At 49.2% G+C, this 26,553-nt stretch overlaps 1 long non-coding RNA gene across 1 annotated transcript in view; it reads left to right on the top strand.

Annotated features, from left to right (window-relative positions):
* LOC116899090 overlaps positions 1 to 26,553 on the top strand; it is a 178,094-nt gene that overhangs the window by 126,260 nt on the left and 25,281 nt on the right. Inside the window, exon 4 of the long non-coding RNA XR_004387688.1 lies at positions 21,616 to 21,727. This is a non-coding gene — a long non-coding RNA (uncharacterized LOC116899090). The remainder of the gene's footprint in view (positions 1 to 21,615; positions 21,728 to 26,553) is intronic.

Here is a 26,553-nt window from a genome sequence, read left to right as displayed (position 1 = left end):
CAACATGAGCATTAGGCTGGATGGATGTGCTCCTGGGTATGTGCATGCTAACGTTTGATGCATGTTACTCAGTGTTCTGGTGCCCTCCCCCATTATCACGACCTCCTTGCCAGCACCTCAGTAGGACACAAAACTCACTTCCACTTGATAGGCTACTTCCACCTCCATCTTATCGATCTCTCCGGAGCTGACTATTTCCTGCGTGTTGGTACCATTTGTATTCCGTGTTTTGTGAATAGCCTAGAGCTAATTTTTCACCATGCATGCTTCTCATTTTCTTATTGATTTTTCTTTAACCTTCTTTATATATTAAGGACCTGAGCACACACCTGGAAAATAAATTTCATTTCCCTGGCATTTAATTTCACTCAGGCCCTGCTGTTGGTTTACACATAGGATTAATACGTTTTTAACATTTGAACGTGTTGGTTTTCTGTCTTTCTGCTGTACTCCTTGGTGTCCCCAAACTTGTGACTTCACCCAAACCCCTTCTTTGCGTGCTGCAGACGTGCCTGGGGCTGAGCTCTGGGTTGTGGTCCTTTGGGAAACAGTTGACTGTTCTTTGGGGGTGGGGGAGTTGCTTAGCCACAGCTGGAGGTTAGAGGGTAGGAGGCTAGGTCTGGGAAGTGCATGTCCCTACCTGGCAGTTTGTCTGTTTGTACCTGGATCCTCCGACCAGGATGTCACTAGACAGTGTGTTGGTGATCTGCTGCACATTGGGGTGACAGTTGAGGTAGAGGCTGAAGGTCACGGGTATGGATGTGAGGCAGGTGATGCTGCCCTTCTCTGTGAGCCCCTCCTGCCAGTGTGGGGATGGGGGAGCTCTTCTGGAAATGGTAGCCTCTAGGGCCATAGAACCTGAGGCAGTTGTCAAGAGGAGGGGCCAGCCAGTCTGGCCACATCAGTCTACTCTGACTGATTAAGCCCACGAGGGAGCAAAGGTGGGGAGAGAGGGACTGGGGCGTCTAAAGATCATGTGACCCGGTTCAGCTCTGACTCTCTGACTCTCTGTGGTAACAGCCCCATGACGGGAGCACTGTGGAGTGCCTTCCCAGTGAGAGCTGCCTGGGGTGGGGGTGGATGCTGGTAAACCACCCTCAGCCGCACTTGCTGAGTGGAAGCTGGGGGACTTCCGGGATCAGGAGTACTCAGAGTCTTGTTCTCTGAGCCAGTTCCCCACGACCTAGAAGGCGTGAGTGGTTTTGAAGATGTGTCTGCAGCACTGGGAATACATCTTGGGGGTAGAGGTCTTGCCTGGCATGGGTGAGGCCCTAATTTTGGTCTCCAGTCCTCGAAATGATGTTGGTGATAAAGAGGAGGAGGAGGAAGATGATGGTGATGGTAGTGGTGATGATGATAGGACCATGTCATGTGAACTGTACTACGGGGATTTTGCGTGTGTTTGTGTGGGGGTGAACATGTGTACGCTTGTATGTATCGGCTAAGAAACGGTGTCAGGTGTCATTCCTCAGGTATCACCCACCCTTTTTGTAAGGCAGCATCTCTCACTGGCCCGGAACTAACCTGGTTACTGAGTGCAGGCACACTGGGTGCATGCCCTTCCCTTCTGGCCTGCAGGCACACTGGGTGCACGCTCTTTCATCCCTAAGCAGTTGCCTTTGTGATGGCTCCCACCTGCTCTGCCCTTCCCCAGTCCTGACTGGGTTGAGTCTCTCTCCTTTATTGGGTCTTTTCCGTTGCACCCTCAGAAAGACCTTCTCTGTTGGCCATTGTGGCTCACGTTGTCTTACCCACGAGGGTCACGGGAGTGAGAACTTCAGTAGTAACAGCCACTGGAGCTAATATTACAGAATGCCAGGTTCATGCCAGGCAGCTTGGTGAAGCTTGGCGTGTGTGGATCCAGTTGGTCCTCATATTAAGTCCTTGGGAAGAATATGCGTTGGGGTTTGTTTGTTTGTTTGTTTGTTTTAATAATACTTTATTATTTGTTCGCTGCCTGAGTGTTTCACTTGCATGTAAGGCTGTGCACCTTGTGAGTACCTGGTGCGCTCAGAGGTCAGAAGAGGTCATCAGGTCCCCTGGAACTGGAATCATGAATGTTTGTGCCAAGTGGGCGTGAGGACTGATTCAAGCCCTCTGCGAGAGCAGTCGGTGCTCTTAAGCGCCGAGCCACCTCTCCAGGCTGGAGAAGAGCATTGCTAATGCACAGAGTGAGGCCGAGGCCCTAGTGAGGGGAGCACAGTCGCTTGGTGCTGTCTCTGCAGTAAGCTTGATTGGCGGTCACGAGGCTTCATTATAGGACATTGGTACAGAAATGAGAAAACGATGGTTTCTTGTACTTAGTCCTCAGAAAACCATCTCTAAGACCATGGTGGGTCGGCCTCTCCCTTCTCCTGGACTAGTTGCACGCGCAGGTAGACGAGTTAATTCCCACATCTGTGAAGGGCAGATAAAAGCATCTGCCCCGTCAGTAAGATCATTTTGTGACATGCACAGGGTGCCCAGATGTGGGGTGTTACTGAGTATCCTCCTGCCCAGAAGGAGGAAAGAGAATTATCCATCACTCTCTTTTCAAGTGTGGGGCTGAGCCTGTCAGACTCCATCTACACCATCTTTATTGGGCATCCATAGCATCCAGAGACTCTTCATCGTGTTATAGAGTCTATCTAGAATCTTTTGTCATGGTGTGAGTGTGTGTGCATGTGTGCCCGCACGCACGTGCTGGTGTAGAGCCAGGACCTTGCTGTGTAGCAGAGGCTGGCTGCAGTCTTGAGATGGTTAAGTCCTGAGTCCCAGAACTACAGGCATATGCTGCCATGCCTGTCTTCTGGCTAGAATCCCAGAACGGTTTTGTTTGACCCGTGCACACAAGGCATGCTGTGCTGTTACACCCGGCCAGTGGAATTATAGTATTCAAGACAGCAGCGGAAGTGATGAGCAGCTGTGACCTCCCATCTGTTCTGCCCTTTCCCAGTCGCACCTTAGGTCCTGCCCCACTGCTGCTTCCTGATACCCACCTTCCCTTCGGCCATCCTACTTGGCTCGGAGAGCTGACCGCTTGAAGCCCCCTAGTCTATAACTGGCTCCCTTAGACAGAAAGTCTTCACTATTCGCCTACCAGCCTGGCTATCGAATTCAGCATCTGGAACCCAATGCACGGGTCCTGTTTTGCTTTCTGTCATTTCTCTTCCCCTAAAAGTGTTCATGAACCCCCGCGGATGCTATGCCGTGCGCAGCGTGGGCCCCATGGGAACGGACTCGTCTCGCGTCCTCTTCCTGAGATGGGCTTTCCAGTCTCTGAAGTCTTACCTAAGAGGAAGCTTTAGCCCCTGGGTTCAGGCTCTGCCACCCCCGTTTCTATCACTCACTTGTTTCCTGTGTCTCATTTGTTGCTTGATGTGTTAGCAACCAAACATGCCCTCACACGTCGTCGGGAAATGCTTGCAGAGCCGCGGGGCAGCAATCCCATAATCCCCCACTTTCCACGAAGGACAGTCATCAAAGCGGCTCGCTCTGGGAAGCTTCCAGCCTGCAGGTCCCGCCGATTCTGCGGTTTCTCTTCAGTTTGTCTGCTTCGCTCCCGCCCTGCCTCAAGCCTCTGTGGCCCTTTCCGTCCACTCAGTGTAATGTTACTTCCGGAATCCTCACTGTGTGTGTCCGCTGTACATGGTTCTGTGGCACAAGCTCCTTTTCATCCAACACTGATTTATATTTTCTGCTTGTTCTCCCCCAGCTTCTCCATCCTCTTCTCTCTCCCCACACCCCAAAATCCATTTGTCCCTCAAGACAGACGCTTCTGCTCTCACACGGGTCATGTATATGTGCTTGGTTTTGTGTATTCGTTTTCTAGGAGCCACAGTGAGAGAAAGCATACAGTGTTATGTCTTTCTGAGACTGGCGGGATTTGCTTTCTGAGATTGTCCAGTTGTCCTTTTTTCCTGCAAATGATGCAGCTTCATTCTTTTATACGGCTGAAATTTTTTAATTCTTTATATAATATATACATCACTCTTTTGCTTTTTTCATTTTTTTTTTTTTTTTTTTGAGATTTCTGTGTGTCTGCGTCAGGGTATGTGCATGTGAGTGCAGTTGCTCATGGAGGCCAGAAGAGGGCACCAGGCTGCAGCTGGACTCATGGCAGTCGTGAGGCACTGAACTCAGGTGGCCGGCAAGAGCGGTGCACAGCTCTTAGCTGCCAAGCCGCGTGTCCAGCCCAGCACACAGTGTTTTCTTTATTCGCTCCTCCATCGGTGGGCACCTAGTGTATTCTATAATTTAGCTACTGTGACGAGTTCTGCAGTACACATTGACAGGAGCACTTTTAAGCACTGTGGGTCCAGTCCTGGGCTGCTATGCAAAGCCTTGTGAGTCACCTCCTTGGATCCAGAGGACTAGTGTTAATAGCCCAGCAGAGTGGATAGGCAGATTGTGGCAGGAAGGACTTCACACGGATCGTGACCCTGCAGCTCAAACATGAGTTAGGGGCTGCCCAAGTCCCACCATTCACCTCTTCCCCTCCCTTCCTGCACATATTAAGTCTTCCCTTTTCTCTGAGTTGCAAGACGACCCTGCCTCAGAGGCGTCACGTCATCAGAACACCTTGACAACATCCTGTCCCAAAGGATGCTCAACTGCGTTGTGCCACAGCCCCTTCCACGGCACTGCCTCCTCTTGGCGATGCAGCCTCGTCCCACCTCCCAGCTCGCCCTGCAGGCTGTCTTCCACCTGTCTAATTCTATTCCGCCTTAGGGGGCTGAGCACTGACTGGCGTCTCCGGGAGGTTTTTCCTGGCTTGAGCTGGGGGTGTCTGATTGCCTGTTGGCTGATTCTCTACTGGGGTCTGCCTCTCCTCCCCCATTGTCAAAAGGCTGAGATTCTTGCCCCATCTTCTCAGAAGACAGTGTGGACCCGTGGCAGCCACCATCCATATTTACTGATGAAAGTTGGGGAACAGCCGTAACCCATAACCTTGGCACTTGGTGGGTAGAGGCAGGAGGATGGGAAGCTCCAGGCTAGTCTTCAAGGCTATCCTGTGCTACATGAGACCTGGTCTGAGGCAAGGGTAGGAGATGGAGGGAAGATGGCATCTCTTTTGTTAGCTCTTTTAAAGCCCTTCAGTACTGATGCTGTAGTCGCACCCTGGGGCAGATGCGTGTCTGTTTAGTCGGCTCTCAGGCGGGTCATAGACTCACCGGGTCCTAGAGAGTGCAAAGTCCTCCTGCATCTTCATCTACCATTCACAGCCTGGCAGAGGCCCAAGTTGGGGTAGGGGTGGCTCGCACCAACTGACCTCTGCAATACGGGACAGCGCAGTCTGGCCAGTATGGGCATGAGTACCAGCTAGGGAAGAGGGAACAGCCAGAGTTTGGACTCTGTGGTGTGTCTGGGCTTCCCGTCACCTCTGGCAGTGAGTGGCCGTCTCCGTCCCTGCCTCTGGGTCTTCCATCTGGCCTCTCAGGCCTGTGGTTTCTAAGGGCTTCCCACTGCCAAGTCTGTGGGTGCCGCGCTATATGTGGCCCGTTGCTCAGCCCCTTCCTTAAGCCGGTTTCATTCAAAGTCCTCTGGGCTTTTTGTAGGATTCGAATGCCTCCCTTTCTGGAGAACTGTGTCTTTGGCAGTGTGGGGGTCAGGAGTTCACCGTACGTTCCTGTCTTTGCCATCCAGCCCCGCTCCGTCGAGACAATCGCTTCTAACTCGCATCACCCCTTCTGTCGTTCACATCCACGCTCTCGATAATACGTTTTCATTTCCCTCATAGCTTAGAGATGATCCACTGGCTTCCTGTTGTGATAGATGACAGTGTAGCTGTCACACGCCACAGCCCCACACCGATACCTCATTATTTATAGCACCTCCGTTTCATTGCCTTTCTGAGGAAGATTCTTGCTACTGCGATCTCCTTTCACAGCCCCTGTTTGGTAAGATGACTTACTAGTAACCCAGCCACTTTCCACTCTGTTTCTGCCACCTATGTGTGTATGTGTATATATTTATGCATATGCATGTATGTTATATATATACATATATGTATGCGTATGTGTATACATGTGTATATGTTTATATATGTATGTATTTGTGAGATGCATGTATGTGTGTATACATACATGTAGAAGTGTATTATATATATGTATATGTGCATGTATATGTATGTGTATATATGTGTGTATACATGTGTATATGTATTGTGCGTATGTGTATGTATGTGTGTACATGTGGGTGCATGTATGTGTTTGTGTGTATATGTATGTGTATGCATACATGTATATGTATGTGTTCATATGTGTGTATGTATACATGTGTATATGTTTGTGCACATGTGTTATGCATATGTGTATGTTCAAGTACATATTTGTGTGTATATGTATTGTGTATGTATATAATATGTGTGTCTGTATGTGTGGGTAGATGGATAGATATATGGATGCATGTGTATTTATGCGTTTTACACAAGATCTTACCATGTAGCCTTGGCTGCCTGGAATTGGCCCTGAAGACCTGGCTGGTCTTAAAGTCACAGAGATCTTCTGGGAATAAAGGCGTTTGCCACCACTCCCGGTTTCTCTATTGATCTTTTAAGGTATATGACTGACACTGAAGGAAAAAATTGTCAGACTTTCATTCTGCCACCGTTGACAATACTGTGACCAAAGCAACTTAGGGGAAGAAAGGATTTAATTCACTTACACTTTCCGGTCACAGGTCACCATAGAGGGAAGTTGAGGCAGGAACTTGTAGGCAGGCCTGTTTGCTATTCCATACGAAATTAACTCTGGCCCCAAACTCAACTCCACAGCCAGAGAAGTCCCATGGGAGCTGTGGGTGACACTTCTGGCTGGTGCCTGCCCACCTAGCTTACTTACACAGTCCAAAGCTGCCTGCCTATGTCACCCAGTGGCTGGCCCTACTTTACCAGCTGACGGTCTACCATAGACATGCCTGTAGGCCAATCAGATTGGAACAGTTCCTCCATGGACATTCTCGGGCAATTTCTAAGCTGTGTCAAGTTGATAGAGCCAAATGGGGTTGGGGAGACGGGACATCCAAATTACACTAGGATGCCCGGCATGGCAGCGTATACCTGCAGTCCCAGGCAGGGGGATCGCCATGTGTTTGAGACCAACCTGGATTCGTATTAACTTCCAGGCCACAGAGTGAGACCCTGTCTCAAAACCTACAAAATCAGATATGGCACTGCACAGCTGCCATCTTGGCACTCGGGAGAGACAGGAAGAACAGAGGTTCAAGACCGCCCTCAGATATACGGTGGGTTTGAGGCCAGCCTGGACTATGTAAAACCTTGTCTTTAACCTCAGCACTTGGAAGGCAGGTCTCTGAGTCAAGGGGAGCAAAGAAGGAAGTTTCCTCACCAAGGGACAGGATTGTGATGGGGTTTGAGGGGCTTTACTTCCTTTTAGTTTGAATCCATTTGCAACAGACGAGTTTTACAGGTGAGGGATAGCCCATCTTTTAAACTCTTGGGGAGGAAGTTGGTTCCAAAGGTATCTGCCTCCCTCTGTGCACACAAGCATGGCCCTGAGAACCACTTCAGAAATTCTGTCGGAGCAAAGTCACTGCGAGGAGCTGCCCTTTCCCACTCTCCTGGCTAATTTTATATCAACTTCACACAAACTGAGCTCATCTGAGAGGAGGGAAACTCAGATTAAAAAAAAAAAATTCCTCTCTATGATCTCGATGTAGGCAGGCCTGGGGGCAGTTTCTTAATAAGAGGTTGATTTGGGAGGGGCAAGCCCATTGTGAGTGGTACCACCCTGCATTGATGGTGCTGGGGTCTATAGGAAAGCAGGCTGAGGTGGGGCAGTGCTGGCAGTGACAGCACACAGCTAAATCCCAGTGGCAGGATTTTTTAATTGGGAGGCAGAAGCAGGCAGATCTGAGTTCAAAGCCAACTTGGTCTACAGAGCAAGTTCCAGGACAGCCAGGGCTACGCAAACAAACCCTGTCTCAAAAACCAACAAGGAAAAGATGAGGGTGAGAAGGAGGAGAATGGAGGGAAGGAGGGGGGGAGGAGAGGGAGAGAGGGAGAGAGGGAGAGAGGGAGAGAGGGAGGGAGAAACAAGGGGAAGAAAGAAGAGAGAACAAGCCAAGAGAAACACAAGGAACAAGCCAGTAAGCAGCACCCCCTTCGTGGCCTCTGCATCAGCTCCTGCCCCCGAGTTCCTGCCCTGTTTGAGTTCCTACCTTGGCTTTCCCCCACAGGCTGGGTGGTTTGGGATGTGGTGCCCAGAGAAACGTTTTGCTTTTGGTCATGGTGTTTCAGCAGTAGTAACCCTGACTAAGATACTGTGGGCCTCCCCTCAAACTAGCACAGCTGTTTGGGCAGCAGCCATGGCCTGCGCCTGCCCACATTGCAGGAACTGGCCTAAGCCAGCTCAGGGAACCTATTCCACTCACCTTAGTAGAGCTTAGTCTCTGGCTCTGGAGGGGAAAAACCTCTCCAACTGATAACGAAGATCTAAAAGGACGAGGACATGCGTCTGTAACTCCACTTTCCAGGGCCACATGCTCTCTTCTGACTGTCGATGGCACCAGGCACACTTGGGGTGTACATACATGCATGCAGGCAAACATTCATACAGGGAAAATGACATCAGTAAATCTCGGAGAATAAGAATAAATTAAAGTTGAAGTGAGGAGCTGGGCATGTAGCCCAGTTGAGAAAGTGGTTGCCGAGCATACAGGAAGCCATGGGCTCCCCAGGACCGCTTAAACTGGGTGCGATCATGCTCATCTCTAATCTCAGCACTCCAGAGGTGGGAGGCAGGAAGATCAGACGTTCAAGGTCATCCTTGGTTACTTACCAAGTTGAAGGTAGCCTGGGATACGTGAGACAATACCTCAAATGAATGAAAACTAATGATAGGCTAAGGAGGAGTGACACGCTAGAGGTCAGTTCCAGGCCGGTCTTCAGGGACCTTCCCTAGACCTGGGAACTTAGCTGACTACATGGCTGCTTGGGTTGACTTACTGTAGAACCCCTGGCCACTACAGCAGGCAGAAAATACCCAGTTCTCTAGTGATGACCAAATCTACCATTAAAATAAACCTGAAACATATTGCCTAGGCTTTTCTTGGTTCCTTGTTCACACACTCCAGGTTCTTGGTTCCTCATTTGCATAGTCCAGGTTCTTGGTTCCTCATTTGCATAGTCCAGGTTCTTGGTTCCTCATTTGCATAGTTCAGGTTCTTGGTTCCTCATTTGCATACTCCAAGCTCTTGGTTCCTCACTTGCATAGTCCAGGTTTTTGGTTTCTCATGTACATATTCCAGGTTCTTGGTTCCTCTCTTACATACTCCAGGTTCTTATGCCTCATTTGCATACTCCAGGTTCTTACTCCTCATTTACATAATCCAGGTTCTTACTCCTCATTTACATAATCCAGGTTCCTATTCCTCATTTGCATACTCCAGGTTCTTACTCCTCATTTACATAATCCAGGTTCCTATTCCTCATTTGCATACTTCAGGTTTTTTTGGTTTCTCGTGTACATCTTCCAGGTTCTTGGTTCCTCACATACTCCAGGTTCTTATGCCTCATTTGCATATTATAGGTTCTTGGTGCTTCATTTGCATATTTCAGGTTCTTGGTTCCTCATTTGCATACTTCAGGTGTGGGTGGTACCTCTTCAGCTTTGGCTGTTTTCCTCTGATGGTCTGATTGTGGGTGTATTAGTTTTGGTTAAATGTCGGTTGTGTGTTTGTAGACCAGATAACACCCTTACACTGTCATTCCTGAGGGCTCTCCACTGTGTTTCTGAGACTAGGTCTCTCATTGGCCTCCATCTTACCAAGCTGGCTATGGACTGACTGGTTAAGCCCTAGACTGTCTTTCTCCCCATTGCAAGCATGCACTGGCTGCTTGGCTTGTTTCCTTCCTCAACTGAGCAATTTCCTCTTCATTCTTGAGGCCTGAGCTTTCTGTACACCAGTCTCAACCTCAGAAAGACCTGTGGTGTTGCCTCTTTACTAGATCTGTCTGCTTGAAAAAGACAGCTTCCGTGACCACCTGGCGCTTGACCTCCCTGGGATCTGTGCCAGGGTCTTCCTGTCTAGCTAGAGAGATCTTCCCACAGCTTCCTGGGCCTGAGAGCCCAAGCCCTTTCTTCCTTATCCCCAACCCACAGATTATCTCAGACTGCAAGACCCAGTATTGGTCTCCTCAGCCTTGGCTCTGTCGTCGTCGTGGGCCTGGTAATTGGGTTGAGAAGGGCTGACCTGTTCAATGCCTGCTGCCAATCAGAGTTCCCCATCTTGGGGGCGCACATGCGCATGCACACACGCGCACGCACACACACACACACACACAGAGGCACATGCTCCAGCTCACACACACACACACACACACACACACACACACAGAGGGGCACATGCTCCAGCTCACACACACACACACACACACACACACACAGGCACATGCTCCAGCTCTCTCTCTCTCTCTCTCTCTCTCTCTCTCTCTCTCTCTCTCTCTCTCTCACACACACACACACACACACACACAGGCACATGCTCCAGCTCTCTCTCTCTCTCTCTCTCTCTCTCTCTCTCTCTCTCACACACACACACACACACACACACACACACACACACACACAGGCACATCTCTCTCTCTCTCTCTCTCTCTCTCTCTCTCTCTCTCACACACACACACACACACACACACACACACACACCTCCAGAGCTGAATGGCTAAGAACTATGCTTGGTGCTCTTCCAGAGGACCGAGGTTTGGTTTCTACCATCATGTTGAATCTCATACCTGCCTGCCCCTCCAGCTCCTGGGATATGACACCTCTTCTGGATCCATTAGGTGGCGCCTATACTCACATGAATACACATATACTTACATACAGGTGCACATAATTAAAAATTTTTTAAATGTTTTTTAATGTCACATTTTCAGAGGCACTAGACAATCCCCTCTTCATGCCTCCTTCCCCCAAATGTCTAAACTACCCTATATACACTGTATCTTAATTATAATAAAATAATTTTGTGATTTTATTATATGCCCCCCTGTCTCTGTTGGCCTTATGACCCTAAGTTAAACCAAGTATGAATCAAAATAACCTGTGATACATTTGTCTTTCCTAAACACATTCCGATTTTAGCTTTGACGTCCTTCCCTAAGAGATGCAGCCCGAAACCCTTTCCTGGGTGTGAGCATTTGACCAGGTCTTAGAAGTCCTCTGGGGTGGTTTAAAGTAGATGCAGAATTCTGTGCAGGTCACATGAAAACACATCGGGGACTTAACTCTGGTACCCAAGTGGGATCCTGCAACCAGTCTCTCCCATGATACTCTAGGGGGAAAAATTGTTGTGTTATTTCATTTTTATCTGTTATAATGGAATTTCCAAGGCTGGCAAGATAGCTCAGTGGGTAAAAGCACTGGCTACCAAGCCGGAGGCTCCCCAACTACCTCACGACTGGGAAAGAACTGGATCCCGCTGGCTGTCCTCTGACGTCCACACATTAACTGTGGCACACATGGCTAAAGAGAGCACATAAGTACACACATGCTCCGGCACACACACACACACACACACACACACACACACACACACGCATACACACATGCATACACACACGCACACACACACAGGTATACAAAGGCACACAGACACACAGGCACACACACACGCAGGCACATACACACACACAGGTACACACAGGTACACACAGGCACACACACACACATACACACACTAAAATTTAAAATTTTTAATTGAGGAGGGTTGGAGTGTTGTTTGTTGGTTTTGTTTTGGGACAGAGTCTGTTTACACAGCCCTGGCTGTCCTGGAAGTCATGGTGTAGAATAGTCTAGCCTTGAACTCACGGACATCCACCTGCATCTACCTCCTGAGTGCTGGGACTAAATCGTTAAACTGTGAGAACTTACTTTGGGGACTTTCTGGTAACCTAATTGCACAGTTCTCCTGCATGAACTCTGGGTGACAGAGTGACCTCATGGTGTCATAACCGTTGGACACACCTACAGGAAAGCATACTGCCTGAAGATGTTTACCAAGATGCTCAGTAAACGCTCCTCCCAGCATCCCATTAGCCCAGAGTCCCTTTGACTGGCCATAGCTGCGGTTCTGACTTTAATTGTAATTTGTATTTGCCCTGCCCGGGTCGACATTTTAATTTCCTATTATGTGCATATGCTTGTCTAAAAGTAGTGTTTAGTTAATATTTAATTAGCGTAAGAGGTCAGGCCCACTGTGATTGTGGTGCCCCAGGAAGGGCTGCATTTAATGAGTGCTGAATCAAAGCTTCGTGCTGTATGTTCCTTACCCCCAGGAGCTTTTAACTCCTCTCCCCTTACACCAGCCTCACCCCTTCCCTTTGCCTCTTTCTGCATCCTCTCCTATCTCATCTCCTCACCCCTGCCTCCGTGGTCCATGAGGACTGTATTTCAGGGAAGCCCCGAGCATCCTCAGGGTCTTCAGAGACCTCGGCAGATGCCACTGGGGACCTGGCCAACTCTGCTGGCTTCCACCACGTGGTTAAAGAGGCAGAGATCATGCCCAGTGCTCAGTGGAGGTTTGTGAATCTTCAGACGTTCTGCCCTGGGATAGATAGCCCAGGAGAGGACAAGAGCGAGCCCCGTGTACCCCAGCAGGGACAGCCAGGGACGGGAGACAGGGAGACAAGTGGGAAGGTGTAGGGTGGACTCTCCTGTTTTTCTCACACCAAGAGGAGTGGGAAGACTGAGGAGGGCAGCAGAGAGGGGGAGGGAGAGGGAGAAAAGCAGAAAGGGAAGAATGGAGGAGGGAAAGGTTGCAAGGAAGAGGGGAGGGGACGAAATGGGGTGGCAGGAGAGTAAAGGGGAGAAGGAACAAGGGAGGGAGTGGGAAGAACATAATATGGGAGCTGGGAGAGAAAAGAATTGGAGGGAGGGGGAGGGGGAGGGGGAGAGGAAGCCGAGATTGAGCAGCTTGTTCAGGAGTGAGCTGTCTGCCTGTCACTTGAAGACACCTGATGGGAACAGTCTTCCCTCCTCTGCTTCCTGCCCTGCCTCTTTGTTCTTTGTGTCGTGAATCGTGTGACTCTGTGAATAGAGGGGCCTCGTTCCGCAGTTATTTTTACAAGGTCTCCTCTCTGCTCCAGATGACTCAGAGTTGAGATCTGGAAGATGCACCTTGAGAGGCACCAGAGAGAGGCTGAGCCCTGGGTGATCTGCGAGGCAGGAGTGGGGGACCAGCTCCTGACCCTGGTCTCTCTTTGTGCTCACTGCGGGGAGGTGAGGTGGACCCTTCCCCTGCTTCCTCTCACGCCTGCCAGCGGTTTTCCTCAGCAGCATTCTCCTTCCGGAGAGCCTGTCCTGCCTGCTTGCCCATCAGGACAGAAGCAGACACTGCCCCAGGGTCCGCACAGCAAGGTGTGGGTAGTCAAGAAAGGCCTGCATCCCCAGAAGTCTGGCGACCCAGGTTGAAAGGCAAGAAAAGTAGTGGAACAGACATTTAGTCAAGAGTATTAGTGGCACCCACGCCTGTCCCCACCAACCATGTGTTCTCCGTGCAGGAGAACCGTCTGCCATTCCACGCTTCTTCCACACACACCAACTGACACCAAAACTGGGTGTTCGTGGAAGAGCTAAGCTGGGGAAGGACGCACCCCACACATGTGTAAAGGACAGAGAACCACATGCTCATGGACTGCAGAGAGTTCTCTGTCGATTCCAGATGTTCCCAGAACGTTCAGGTTCCCAGATTTTCCTGACCTGGACTGGAAGTCATTATCTACTTTGGTCATCATGCCTACTGTGGGAGTGGAGAGTGGGTTGTTTATCTGGGCGGAGGCTGCGGGGCGTGTGTCGTGTCTGTGTGTGTGTGTGTGTGTGTCTGTGTGTGTCTGTGTCTGTGTGTGTCTGTGTGTGTGTGTGTGTCTGTGTCTGTGTGTGTGTGTGTGTGTCTGTGTCTGTGTCTGTGTAAACCAGAGGTCAGCCCCACTGTCACGCTTCAGTCCCTCTCCTTGTTTCTCAGCCATGGTCTCTCACTGCCCTGGCGCTTGCCCAGATGACTGGGCTGATGGGTCTGCCAGTCCTAGGGTCCACCGATTGACCCTACCTACAGCAGTGCAGGGCACCAGCTTTTACATGGGTGCTGGAGCTCCCCAAAATCTTGGTAACTGGTAGTAAATACTGCTCCCTCACTGTTTCTGAACACAATACCCAGCCAGCTCTCAGCCATGGATGCAGGCAGCCGATTTGAGAGAAGGAACCCTTCTGCTACCCAGCCACCCTTGGAGGAAGGATAATGGGGGGTTCCCACACGTGTGGCTCTTCTCAGACAGCCTTGGGGAGAATGCCAATATGGGGCTGGCAAGATGTTTTTCCCCCCAAAGAGTCTTGTCTTGCCTTTTCTTTTCTTTTCTTTTCTTTCTTTTTCTCAAGACAAGAGTTTCTCTGTGTGGCCCTGGCTGTCCTGGAACTCACTCTGTAGACCAGGCTGGCCTTGAACTCAAAGATTTGCCTGCCTCTGCCTTGGATGACACCACTGCCTGGCTTCACAGACCCCTCTTACAGAGTCACCACATGGTGTCTCCCGGGAGATCTGACCTCCTCTCTGGCCTCCACAGACAATAGCACACACGTAACATTTGATCGCACGTAAAATAATAAAAATAAGTTTTTTTTTTTTTTTTTTTAAAGTAAATGTCTGTAGGGTTGGGATTTAGCTCAGTGGTAGGCGCTTGCCCAAGCGCAAGGCCCTGGGTTCCGTCCCCAGCTCGAAAAAAAAAAAAAAAAAAAAAAGTAAATGTCTGTTTGTTTCGATAGTAACCTCAGGATTTGGAATGTGAAGGAAAGAGGGGGTTGATATTTTAGTCCGTTTCTGGTTTTTGCTGATGTTTTCTTCATTCATCCTGGATGAGTGTCTGACACATGGCTCTGCTGACATTTTAAGTAAGTTAGTTTGCTGTTGTGGGGTTGGTCCGGGCATTTCCAGTGCTTAGCATCACTCCAACCCTATCCATAGACGTCAGAAAGGTCTCCGGGCTTTACCTCTGCCATTCCTACGGCTGTGGGGTGTCTTCAATGGCAGATACAACTACCAAACTGAGATTTTCTTCAGTTTTTTTTTTTAATATTATAGGTTTTTTTTCCTCAAAAAAAAAAAAATCAAAGAATTCTCTATCTAGGATTCATAGAGCAAGGCTAGTTTTCCACATCTCAAAGTCACACTGTAAAATTCTCTGTTCTGTACATTTTATTCAGCAAAGATGCTATGGGAAGGGGTTGGGGATTTAGCTCAGTGGTAGAGCGCTTGCCTAGCAAGCGCAAGGCCCTGGGTTGGTCCCCAGCTCCAAAAAAAAAAAAAAAAAAAAAAAAAAGATGCTATGGGAAATGAATCTCTGCATCTTCTCAAAAGGAAGAAAAAAAAATCATAACAGGTTTTTTGTTTTTGTTTTGTTTTTGTTTTTGTTTTTTTGTAATTCCGGCTTCTCCTTGTTACAGGCTTGAATTGTCCACTATGTCACTGTGTTAGCACCTTAACTTCTGGTCCCGGAAGGGGCTCTGAAAATTCTTCTCCCCACCTTGGGCTCCTACTTCTACTGTTTGGATTCATTCCACAGTCCCAGGACCTGCTTTGTAACCAGTCGGGGCCTGGCACTCTGAGCGCTTCCTCCACGGTCTCTCCCCATGGCAACCAGGCGTCAGCCATCTGATTCCAGTACCCATAGTTTCCACTGATGGCAGAACATTTGTCCTTGGAGGTTTCCTGCTCCTTCTTCAGGTTATAATCTGGAACATCCCCCTTTCCTTAACCATGGCTGCAGGCAGACTGTGTGGGGTTTTTTTTGTTTGTTTGTTTTTTTGTTTTTTTGTTTTTTTCGGAGCTGGGGACTGAACCCAGGGCCTTGCGCTTGCTAGGCAAGCGCTCTACCACTGAGCTAAATCCCCAACCCTGTGTGTTATTTTTAATTATACACGTGTGTGTAGGCATGTGCATGTGAAGGCAGGTGCCGGGGGCCCTGCGATCCCCTGGGACAGGGAGCTCCGGTGGTTATGAACGTCCACCATGGATATTGGGAACCTAACTCGGGTCCTCTTCAAGAGCGGTACACACTCCTAGCCACTGAGCCGTCTCTCCGGCTCCTGTTTTAGTGATTTTATTTTAATTGAAGTAATTAATTTAATTGTGATCCCAGGGATAGCCATTAGTCCTCACAACCCAGCGCAGCCAGGAATCGTGTGGAGACAGCAGAGTCTGACTCCAGCCCCGGGGTGAGCACTGAGCCCCTGGGAACCCTGAAACTCCCGTCTGAGGACCTGGCTTTGAGTAAGACGTTCCGAGTCCTTCATGTGAGGAGCTCGTTCACATCTGAGCTGAGGAGTCCTCATCGGAAGTGTCTGGAGCCTAAAGTGCTTCTGACTCCAGATTTTGAAATATATCTGCCTGTATTTCCTGAGGACCTGAGCGTATGCAAAAATACTCATTTGTTTTCTATGTCTGTTACACATACGAGTTAAAGGTCACGGTTTTATTTCGTCGATGACTATCATGCGAGTGTGTCTGTGTGCATGCATGCCACCATCGAGGTCAGAGTACAGCTCTAGGGAACCGGTTTTCTCTTCTATCATGGCCTCTGGCAATTGTGCTAACCCACCAAGCTTGTGTGGCCGGCTCCTGCTGAGCCACCTCATTGACCCATAATTCCAAGCGGTTTTAAAGGTTATGTTCATGGAGCGAAGTTACAGTGCAGCACTCCCTCCCTTCCTCGTTTGTTTTGTTTCGTTTTTTGTTTTTCCAAAGAAGAGCTCACTCTGTAGCCGGAATGGTCATAAACTCACGGGGAGCCTCCTGCCTCAGCCTTCCCAATGCTGGGAACACGGGTGTGAGCTGCCGTGCTGGCTGACGCTATAGACCTTTCCCCCTGTGGTGATCCAGATTTTGAAGCACTTCAGATTAGGGACGTGGAGCCAAGGCACCCCAGAAATGCCACCTCTGCCACCTGGAAGAGCCTCTTAAACCACACGGTGGCAGGCACTGGCGATTATGCCTGTAGAGTCACTCGTAGGTGTTGTTAATGTGGCCTCTCTGAAACTGAGGCTCCTCAACTGCAAAACAGAGCAGGGGTCGTCCTGCCCTTCAGGGATTCTGAGTTGGGCTCTTTGAAAGCATCACACCCAGCGCCTGCCATCCCGTCAGCTCCTAACCAGTGGCAGCCATTCTAAAGAAAAGCAATCACTGACAGCTCCTAGGCTACGCCTGAAGACCAGCTCAGCGCTTTAAGAAGCCTAGAGACCCCCCGGGCCCCCCAGAGCTAACCAGTCAGACTCACAGTGAGCTGAGATGCGTCATGCAGTTTCCTGAACTTTATGTAACATCGAACTAACTGCTGGCCATATTAAGAGTACAAGCCGGGAGTTGAGGAACGTGGCTCAGTGGGTAGAGCCCTTACCTAGCATGTGTAAGGCCCTGGGTTTCATCCCAGCACCAACCACATAAACCAGGTATGATGGAACCCGCTTGGACTTCCAGCATCCAGCGGACACGGAGAGAAAAAATCAGAAGTTCAGGCTTCTACTTTGCTGTGAGTCAGGGGCCTGGGCTACACGAAACCCTGTCTCGTGTTCAGTATGTCTGCACGTTGTACGCCCTTACCTCAGTACAGGCTAGGCACTGCCATCCTTCCCAAAGGAAACTCCATACCAGGTAAAACAGTCACTCTCATCCTGCCCCCAGCCCTGGGCCACACCGAGCTGCCTTCTGTTTCTCTCAACTTAGTGTTCTGAGTGTTTCTTGCATTCGATTTATTTTCTTAATGTGGTATACTCAAGGTTGGCCATGTGTTAGCGTTTGGAGGTGAGCAGATGAAGGAAGGAAGGAAGGAAGGAAGGAAGGAAGGAAGGAAGGAAGGAAGGAAGGAAGGAAGGAAGGAAGGAAGGACAGTATCCTTCCACCATCTCCACAGAGAGTACTCATCTAACAGAATGGCTGCTGTCTTGGTATGGAGTAGCATCTCAACAAAGGCAGGAAGAAACATTCTGTGGGACTCCAGTTCAGGGATGCGGGCATCGTGGCATGGAAAGTCATGGCGGCTTGAACATGAAAGGTCAGCCACATTGCACCTTCGGCCCAAAGGACTGACAGCTTTGACTCGGTGCTTAGCCGATCCCTTTCCCCTTCTACTTATTCTCAGAGCCCTGCCCATGGCTAATGCTGCCTTCGTCTTCCTCCTTCTCCTCTTCCTCCTCCTTCTCCTCTTCTTCCTCCTCCTCTTCTTCCTCCTCTTCCTCCTCCTCTTCCTCCTCCCCTTTCTCTTTTCTTCTTCTTCCTCCTCCTTTTCATCCTCTTCTTTCTCCTCCTCCTTCTCCTCCTCTTCCCCCTCCTCTCTTTCCATTCTTTCTCTTTTTTTCTTCCTCCCCCAGTCCATCCTTCTATCTCCTTTTCCCATCTGGGCCAATTTTCTAGCTTACTGTGGGTGGCAAGGAGAGAATTCCTCACACTTCATTTGGTCCAGCTTCCTGTCTGGGAGTCCCGTGTCCCTCCCTTCCGAGGCAGACCCCCAACCCTGCCTGCTCCTTCCATTTCAGCTGCCATCTGGCTGAAGGGAGCAGCCTTTCTGACTTGGGCTTCCAGGAGCCCATTCATAAGGGTTCATTTCTGTATAACACTGTGGTTCCCTTAAGCCTCAATCTTGGGGCAAGCAAGACAGCGCAAAAGATAGCCTCCGGGCCTGACAACCCAGGACCCTCCCAGTAGGAGAGAGCCAACTCCAAAAAGATGTCTTCTCACCTTCACAAAAGTGCCATCCTATACAGACACACATACACAGAGACAGATACACAGACAAACACGGAGACACACACATACACACACACAGAGACACACACTCAGCACACACAAACATACCAATCAGTGCAAATAGGAAAAGAAAACATTTTTAACTTCACTCTTCATTCCTCCCTGATTCTAACAGCCATGTGGTGGAGAAACAACATTTGTCACCTTTGTTGTACAGGAGGGACACGGAGGCTCAGGCAGAGGACAAGTATGGAGAGGACAGGGGACCTGGCTTGTTGGCAGCCTGCTGTTGGCCATGAGTCCTTGGAGAGACACGCTTCCTTCCAGAGATTCTTTGACAGTCACATGGGGAGCAGTTCAGTCCGGTTTCTGACCCAGGAGGAGTGCTGGCAGTGGGCAGAGGAAGGGCTGGGTGCGCCATGCCAGGACTTAGCCATTCAGTTTTGTAAACTTGGGCAAATCACCAGGCCTTAGTTTCCTAGTGACCTCTGCCGCAGTCCAGGAGTGTGTAAGATTTTGTTGTGTGTGTGTGTGTGTGTGTGTGTGTGTGTGTGTGTGTACACGCGTGTGCCAATGTCAGTGTCTTTCTTCCAGTGTCTTTCTTCCATCACTCTTTAACATTATTTTTGAGACATGACCTCTTGCTGAATTGGAAGGTGACAGACACTGCTAGATGGCTGACCCAGCACTGAGCACAGACTCTGCCTTCCTTTCTCATGGGTTCCGAGGAATCAAAGTAAAAGCCTCTTGCTTGAGCTGCAGGCATTAAATCAAGTCTCCCCTGCCTGTAACTGGCCATTTATGCCTCTCTGTGACGAGCTCATCTTAGGGCAAGGGCTGCGAAGACTCCCAGCTCCCCAGAGCTCAGTCTTTCCCTTCTATCCCACCCCTGTCATCACTTGGCTCCCATGAGGTCCTCTGCTCTGTTGCCTATGGCTTTAGTCACTTTCTGTACACAAACACCTCTCCCCCAGAATCCTCTCTCCGCCGCTGTTCAGGGCTAATGGGGTACCGTCTCTGGAACAGCACAGGCGCTGCTTCAGGAAACTTCCGTTGTCACAGGAATGTTTACGTCCAGCCCTCTCGATAGAATTTCATGAGCAGCCAACTCCACGTTAAAAGCGGGGAATAGGGGATTGTGTGTTTGCATTAGAAAGAAAGAAAGCTTTTGCAAGACGAAATTTTCTCCTTCAGGGCCAGCTGCTTCTGAAGCAAATGGAGCTCTGAGCACTTTCTCTTGACAGTTCATATGGGTGAGAAGGCGGTCAATTAAAACCCCAAAACTCAAAAAAAAAAAAAAAAAAAAAAAACACGCTGGGAGGGCATGGCAATTACAGGGTGTACTTGTAATTCCAGTACAGGGATGGGGTCCATGCCACAGCCATAATGGCGAGCTCTGAGTTCAACCGTGAACCCCGTCCAGTCAGTAAAGTGGGGAGGAGTCACGGCAGACTCCCAGCTCGAGCCTTGCACCTCCACACTCACTCACATATACAGGTGCGGGAGGTGCAATTTTTATAGCATTCCATGGAGTGAACACTGTGGCCCTCGTAGAGATATTTTCCATTCGCGTTAATTAAGGTCTCTTTGCTCTCGTTCAGAGAGGCATCTTGAGCCCAGATTGGAAAGGGGAAGGTGGCCCTGGGAGTCCCAGGCAGACTGTGGCACGTGAGTGACGGGACCGCTCTCCACACAGAGAGAGCCACTTTGCCAAAGTTCATGTTTTGGTTCCTCTTTCTGGAGAGAGACCCTTCGAACTAACTTTCAGTAGTCCAGGGGGTGACTCTGAAGCCACGTTTTATTTCTAACCCCTCCAACTCCTCTGAACCAAGACCCTAGGAAGGCGAAACCCCGGGGCATAAGAGTCCATGCAGACATGCTCCCCAGTGGTGCTCCAGGAATGGGACTGCACCAGTACAGTGTCCCTTTCTCAGACCATGAAGGAAGCCTTGAAACTGAGAGTAGACACCTAGGAACCATCACATCCACTGGACAAGAAGCAGCTAAAAAAGCTTCAACTCGGGTATCTTTCGATTTCTCTAGCAGTTAATTTGCCTTAGACATCCAAACAGCATCTGTCAATTGCTTAGAAATTAAGATGCAAAAGAAACCAGACCTTTGTTACAAATGGCTTTCAGAAGTTATGTATCACAGTACCTGTAACTGTACAGACAATTGGAGAAGTACTGTGTCTCAGTACCTGTAACTAGGCATGCGGTTGGAGAAGTACTATGTCACAGTACCTATACTTGCATATACAATTGGAGAAGTACTGTGTCACAGTGCCTGTAGCTAGGCACAGGCAGTTGGAGGACTGTGTCACAGTACCTGTAGTTGCATATACAGTTGGAGAAGTACTATGTCACAGTACCTTTAGTTGTACAGACAGTTGGAGAAGTACTGTGTCACAGTATCTATAGCTAGACATAGACAGTTGGAGAAATACTATGTCATAGTACCTATCGTTGCATATCCAGTTGGAGAAATACTATGTCACAGTGCCTTTAGTTGTACAGACAGTTGGAGAAATACTATGTCATAGTACCTATCGTTGCATATTCAGTTGGAGAAGTACTATGTCACAGTACTGGCAGTTGGAGAAGTACTGTGCTGAGTACCACATCTCCCTTTTAAATCTCTCTCTATTTTGGGGGCCCTCGTCTAAGTCACCTTAGCAGCCTCTTCCTTGGGGTCCTTCGGGACACATTGGACAGCAGGGGAAGGTCTGTCGAGCATGCACCTGCCCACTGACTCCCCCAGTGCATAAGGGAGGCAAACAAAGTTTCAGGAACTCTTTGTGCTTTGGGGCAGTGAGCTCCACCAGGTGACAGTGATCTAGGCGTAAGTGATGAAAGAGTGACCTCCCGTCTCTTGTTCCCTCAGACCCAGGTCTCTTCTTCCCACCTGGCCAGCAGCATGTGAGCAGCATGACTGACCAGCTGCAGGAGGAGCCCCCAGAGCCAGGACCCCGACACAGCCCGCTACCAAGGTCAAGGTGAGCTTGCTTGCTTGCTTACTTCGAGGAAGCCACTTCAAAGAAGATGCTTCACTTAAACAAATTGCATGTGCTGTTTTGGGTCCTCATGGATGTGCTGGAAGAACAGGAGGCGCTGGGCACTTAAAAAACTCATGCCCAGCCAGGCCCAGCTCCTGAGAGGCAGGTAGGTCTTTATGAGTTCAAAGCTAGCCTGGTCTACATAGTAAGTTCCAGGCTGGCCAAGACTACACACAGTAAAAACCTGGCTGAAAAGCAAACTAACCAACAAAAACACTCGTGTTGGGACTGGAGAGAGGCTTGGTAACACATTTGTTGGAATACCTGAGTTAAAGGCCAGGTACAGTGGTATACTCCCAGAGTCCCAGCAATGGAAAGTTGGAGCTTGGAGACAGCAGATTCCTGGGGCTTATTCTGGTACTGGTTTGGCATACTAGGGGAAATTCCAGCCCGGTGAAAGACATCTGACAAATGACACCCAAGGTTGTCATCTGACCATATACATGCCACGTACACACACCGCTACCACACAGGGGCTCTCATGTCCGTGCGCGCGCACACACACACACACACGCACACACACACGGGAAGTGTGTTGGCCTAACAAGGAGAGTTGTACTCATTTTGGGGAACTGAATGGCCAGGCCAGGGCTGGGGTCCATTAGGGGATTTGGATGAGTGACTCTCTCATGGGGCTGGAGGATGACAGCCATTGAGAACGTCAGATATTCTCGCAAAGAGCTCAGGTTAGGTCTTGAGCACCTCGCAGTGGCCCCCAGCAGTCTGTTACTCCAGTTCCAGAAAATCCAGACCCCTCCTTTGGTCTCCTTCAGCGTGGCATGAACACGATGCACAAACGACCATGCAGGCAAGCGCTCGTACACCTCAAGTAAAAATAAATAAACCTTCACAAACTGTCTCTGGGATAAAACGGAATTGCTAAGATTTTGCCTGTGTGTTCTGGGATCCCCAGCAAATGCTAGACAGACCCGTATCCCTCACAGAGGTCAAAGGAACCTTAGATCAGAAATGGCGCTGGAGAGAACATTAGTTACTTTCCTGTTGTGGCAAAAATGCTTGACAGAGAATTCCAGAGGGAGGGAGGGGTCCCTTTGGCTTTACAAGTGGCCCATCATGGTGGCGGAGACCTGGCAGGCAGATGTTGCTGGGCATACTGTGTCTAAAGTCGGGAAGCAGAGGGGGTTCAGCATAGGCGTTCAGCTCTTGGTCCTCTGAAGATTCATCCTGAGACCCCAGCCCATGGGATCCTATCACCCATGTTCAGAATGGGTCCATGATTCCTCAGTTAAAGCCTCTCAGATAACCTCAGAGAACCAGAAGTCTGTTTCCATAGCAATCCTAAGTCCCGTCAAGTTGACGGTGAGGATTGGCTGTCACAGACACTTGGTGGAAAATCCTTCTTAACACTGGGACCAATTCTGCTTCTTTGTAATTTCTGCTGTTGGTCCCTCACTCGCCTTCCAGGCTCCCCTCAGCCTCTGCATTTGGAGGTAGTGGGGGTGTGGGGGTGCATAAGTCATTCCTAGACACTGGCATCACTCAGCTTATCCCTTTGTCCTCTCTATATTGGAAAGGACTTCAGTAATTCCAGGGTCTACCATGTTCCTTGGCTTCATCAACTCGTACCATTCTTAAAGAGTCTTTCGTTCCTCACTCACCGAGACAGACGCTGCCTGCGCTCTATTCAAGATAAGAAAGACTGGGTGTGGCCCACATGGTGATACAGTACAGCCTTTGGTTTTAGCTCCTGGGAGAAGAGACAGGTAGTGTCCAGGCCAGTCACAGATATCTAGTGAGAACCTATCTCAGCGAAAAGAGTAAGGAGGAAGAGAAGGTGAAAAAGAGAGGGGTAGGGAGAAAGACAGACGGACCTAGCATCTTAGTTAGGGTTTTACTGCTGTGGACAAACACCATGACCAAGACAAGTCTTATAAATGACAACGTTTAGTTGGGGCTGGCTTACAGGTTCAGAAGTTCAGTCCATTATCATTGAGGCAGGAGCATGGCAGCATCCAGGCAGGCATGGTGCAGGAGGAACTAGAGTTCTACATCTTCATCTGAAGGCTGCTAGCAGAATACTGGCTTCCAGGCAGCTAGGGTGAGGAGGGTCTTAAAGCCCACACCCACAGTGACACAGCTACGCCAACAGGGCCACACCTCCTAATAGTGCCACTCCCTGAGCCGAGCATATACAAACCATTGCACCTAGGTTAGCCACGGCTGACTCTATTCTTAAACAAGTAGATGGGTTGCAGACTCTCTGAGAGAGTTTGCCATGTGTAGCGAACTATTCTTGTGGAATATCCTTTCTATTTCACCTCTTCGGCTTTTCTGAAATGTTCTATAAGCCTGTGGAATAATATTCATCCTTTAATTGCCGAATTTAGTTTTGTCTGCATGATGAATACAGTGAGGTGGACTTTTGGGTTGGATCGTGTTTGCTTGCTTGGGTTTGACACAGGGCCTCTCTATATAACCTAGAACTCACCGTATAGACCAGGCTGGCCTTGAACTCTTAAATATTCTTCGGCCTCTGCCTCCCGAGCGCTGGGACGAAAGGTGTGCACCAGCACACGAGGCGAGGTGGTCCTTCGTACGCCCACATCATCTGAACTGTATCCTTTCCTGGTTCTGTGTGGTGAATCTGTTAGACACTGGGAGAGATATGAGCCGGGACGTGGCCCAGTAGCGTTCTCTTGTCTCACACCCATCAAGCTCCAAGGCCAATCCCGGCACTTCTTCAAGCTCCCGAAAAGAGAGAGGAAAACGTGTTAAAATTTCTCACGGGGTTGGCCAGTTGCTCCTCCTCGCCATGACGCCATCTTTACTGTATTTTGAAGCACCACTCTTTGGTCCGTGTCTATCCTGTTGAGTAGGTTAGCACAGTCCTATCACCCTACCACTGAGGAAGCTGAGTCCGGAGGGTTCCGAGTTCAAGGCTTGCCTGAGATACTGGTTGACATGCTGACTCTTAAAAAAACCATTAGGAAAAAAATTATTGCATGGCTTACTGACGAATTGCGATCACTTGTGACCTGGGGGTATGGTTGTGACTTTTCTGTTCCGTACTCTGCAATGGTTTCCACCTCGGTTCCACTCTCTGTCTCAATTAGAGTCTGTTTATTCGGTGCCGCTTTTCAGTGGTTGCTCTGGATATTTTAACAGCTATATTAAAGTCTAAAATTAATCAATGTTTCCCCTCTCAAAAACACAGAATCACTGACTGCCACCACTCCCAGCTTGCATACTATCATTCTCTAATGTTTTTCCTTGACCCTATTTTCCCCTAAAATCAGACACCCTTTTATAGCTTTGATACAGATTTTCTCTCGTGTCTGTTCCCTTTCTTTTCTCAGACTTCAGGATTACTCTTTCTCAAATCTAGAATCATTTCTCATCTCCCTGATTGGTGAGGTTGGTCTGTGACGACTCTTGGGATTTTGTATATGTGTGTTTAAAGGTTTCAGGGGTTTTTTTTTATTGGTTTGTATTATCAATTACTTTTCTTGTGCTCATAACAAAATACCTCACAAAAGCAGGTACAGGATGGAAGGGTTCACTGAGGTTTGAAAAGTCCATCATGGTGGAAGACACAGTCCACGAGCTTAAAGCAAATGGGTACAATGACCGAAAGTCAGAAAGCAGAGGGTTGAGTGCTGATGGCCAGGAAGGACTTCAGCCCACAGGAGGATGCCGCCCACGTTTACACTTTAACATGCACGTTTAGACTAGGTTCCCCCAATCATTTAGCATAGTCTATGTAATCCCTCATATACAGCCCAGGGGTTTGTCTTTCTAAACCCTGTCAGTTTAACAACCAAGGTTAGAGACCACAGTGGGGGCGCTTTATCTTGTTTTGTTTTGAAAGGTGGCTTTCTTCTGTTGAAATCATTGCACCCAGGCCTCTGGCACTGAGTGTCCCAGGGAAGTTGTTGTTTGAGACAGGGTCTCGTCGTGTTGTGTTGACTAGCCTTGAACTCACGGACATACCTGCTGCCTCTACTGGAGTCAATGGCATGTGTCCCTTCATTGTCTCAATTAGAAATATTGAGTAGAGACACCGAAATGCACCTGATCTTGTCTCATCTCAGAAGCTAAGCAGGGGCAAGCCTGGTTAGTCCTTGGATGGGAGGCGTGGCCAGCGGAGGACCTGCTGTTCTCTTGTCCCCACATACCATAAGAATACTTTTTTTTTTTTTTTTTTTTTTTTTTTTTTTTTTTTTTTTTTTTTTTGAGCGGAAACTTCTAACTCTTCACAGAAGAGTGAACCAAGGCCCAGAGGGGCAACTATGGCAGCCTAGTCTGGGAGGACTAGAGAGGATTATGTCCCACTCCAGTCTCTCTTCCCCACCTTCTCTGTCCCCAAGACCTCCAGTGACCAAGTTGGACGATGATATTCACAAAGAATATCAGTTTGTGTCTGGATGCTTTAAGTAGCGGGGATGGCTTGGTGAAATTTGTTTGATCTCACTGTTATCTCTCATGACACAGGAAGTGGGTTCTGCATATTTGGTGGCCCGATTCTTCAGTGGTCACCAGCAAACCTTCCTGCTTTGTTCCCATCCTGTCAAGGGCATCTGGACCCCAAATTCAGGTGCCCAGTGCTTCTTTGTTAGACCCTCACTTGCTCTCCTCACATTTGCCCCTTTCCCCTGTGGATTCTTCCCAAATATCCCATCCTTTCTGTATGACTCTTTCTGTTTCCCACTGGTCCCTCTGTGGAGGACAGCTGAGGAGCACCTGGGTTGGGTGGAGGACAGCTGAGGAGCACCTAGGTTGGGTGGAGGACAGCTGAGGAGCACCTG

Source organism: Rattus rattus, chromosome 4, assembly GCF_011064425.1.
Source record: "Rattus rattus isolate New Zealand chromosome 4, Rrattus_CSIRO_v1, whole genome shotgun sequence".
Taxonomy (NCBI): Eukaryota; Metazoa; Chordata; class Mammalia; order Rodentia; family Muridae; genus Rattus; species Rattus rattus.
This window is presented reverse-complemented; position numbering and strand designations above follow the sequence as displayed.